At 38.9% G+C, this 2,269-nt stretch overlaps 1 long non-coding RNA gene across 1 annotated transcript in view; it reads left to right on the forward strand.

Annotated features, from left to right (window-relative positions):
* LOC116696993 (uncharacterized) overlaps nucleotides 1–1,873 on the forward strand; it is a 3,114-nt gene extending 1,241 nt beyond the window's left edge. The window contains exon 3 of the long non-coding RNA XR_004333880.1: nucleotides 1,595–1,873. This is a non-coding gene — a long non-coding RNA (uncharacterized LOC116696993). The remainder of the gene's footprint in view (nucleotides 1–1,594) is intronic.
* The last annotated feature ends 396 nt before the right edge of the window (nucleotides 1,874–2,269 follow it).

The raw sequence follows: 2,269 nt of genomic DNA on the forward strand, positions 1-2,269 counted from the left end.
TCTGTGCGGAGAGGCAGAGAAGACAAGGTGAACACGAGGAAACACGAAACAAACACAAGAGTTAATGCTAGAGCACATAAGACAACTGATACTGAGAGCCAAGTTACCACGTAAGGGAATGTGTCAATCTGGCGACGAAGAGGTGGTCAGCCCGGGTTTGGTCCCTGGTTTCCAACGGCCAGACAGACGGTAAAGAACTTAGGAGTGATTTTTAATAGTTCCTTTAAATTCAACAAACAGATTGATAATGTTGTTAGATCGAGCTTTTTTAAACTGCGCCTTCTGGCAAAGGTAAAATTGTTTTTAAACCGTCATGACCTTGAGAAGGCTATTCACGCTTGAATAAGCTCTAGACTGGACTATTGCAATGCCCTGTATATGGGTGTTTCCCAGTCCTCTGTTGACCGTCTCCAACTTGTCCAAAATGCAGCAGCCCGCCTGTTAACGAAAAAACGAGACCACATAACTCCGATTCTTTATTCTCTCCATTGGCTCCCGTTACACTTTAGAATTAAGTATAAAATTGTATAGTTTGTTTTTAAAGCTCTTAATGGCCTTGCCCCATCTTACATTTTAGACATGCTGATTATTCGTAATTGTGGTAGGACGTTGAGGTCATCTAATCAACTCATGTTGGAAGTGCCCAGGTCAAAACTGAAACACTGGGGGGACCGCACTTTTTCGGTTTCTGGACTTAAGCTCTGGAATAAGCTGCCCAGTGAGATGCATATCATTACTGACCTGGGCCTTTTTAAATCAAGACTTAAGACGCATCTTTTTAAAGTGGCGTTTGGTACCTAGTAATGTGATGGCACATTTGTATTGATTGTATTGTTTTTATTTTTTATCTTTTCTTACTTTTCTCATTCATTATTGTAATTTTTGTTAGTGGTGTATTGTTGTTTTAAATCTGTGGTTTTATTTGTTGTGAAGCACTTTGGTTCACTTATCGGTTGTTGTAAAGTGCTATATAAATAAAATACATTTACATTTACATGAATCGCAGGAGTTGATGAGGTGATGGGACACAGCTGAGCGGATGACGGAACAGGTGATGGCAGCCACGCCCCCTAGGCAGGAACGCCCTCACAGCCAGCCAGATAGACACAGAAAAACAGAGGAGAAGTAGGCCAAAGGTTGGGGGAGGACAGCTGACCACAACATTTATCTTGAGCTGCTAAAGACAACGTGGTGTCGTCTGGTCACGTATAGTAAGAAAATGTCCCTGACTCTGCAATTTATTGATAAACTTAGTTGACAACTGTGTTTTTCGGACTTCAGGGCATCAACTTTCAACTGGTAATTTTGGAAAAGAAAGCTGTAATTCTGCTTCAGGAAGGACACACACAGAATGAGTAGAATGAAGTCATACAACCGCCAAAAGCATAGTAATTGAATAATATGAATAATAATCCCTGAACATTACAAAGGATATATGAAATCATGCTTAAATATAATTTCCCCATTACACTATTTATTTGTCTAAACTAATTTTGAGCAATTAATTGCACACTCAAGTCTCATAATCATAATTTAATTGATGTAACGTTGTTTTTCTCCTCTCTTCCATGTGTGTTATGTGCCCCTATGTAAGTGACTGAAGACAAACTCAAGCAGCTGGTTAAATTCTGGGTTGGCTGGGAACTGCCCATGCAGGACATGAAAGTGGAGGTGGTGCAGGCAGACCATCCAACATCTTCCACCTGCTTCCATATCCTGCGCTTGCCTGTTTTGTACACCAATTACCAAGAGTTCCATGATCATCTGGAAGGTTGCATTGCAACAGATGAAACTGGGTTTGGACTGATATAAAGTCTAAAAACATGATTGCAAGTTCTGCTGTGTGCTATCGTTAGACCACACCACAAATGTTAAAGGATGTTTTAGCCAGTGGGGGCAGCCATTTTTGTTGCATGATAGTTTTCGATTAGTTTTACTTTTAATAAGAATCTATGCCTTTTAATATATGCATTTTTTATTGACAAAGTTGTTTTTTTACATTTACCAAGCGGTTTATATAGTGACTTCCATTGAAATTGTTGTTTTTATTTAACCGTGATAGAAGAGTTTTAAAACAAACTTCTGTGCATGTGTTCAAAAAAAAGCTTGACGTATTCAATTGCAAGCTGCCTGAAAACTGCTGATGTAGTCTACTTTAAACTCTAAATGGAGTCATTTGCTCCAGTATGTGTTTTAAGACTTAATAGTTGAACTGATATCTCTAAGTATAGTAAAATGAAACTGAGACAAAGTCTATATATACTGTATC

The sequence above is a fragment of the Etheostoma spectabile genome, chromosome 10 (assembly GCF_008692095.1).
Source record: "Etheostoma spectabile isolate EspeVRDwgs_2016 chromosome 10, UIUC_Espe_1.0, whole genome shotgun sequence".
Taxonomy (NCBI): domain Eukaryota; kingdom Metazoa; phylum Chordata; class Actinopteri; order Perciformes; family Percidae; genus Etheostoma; species Etheostoma spectabile.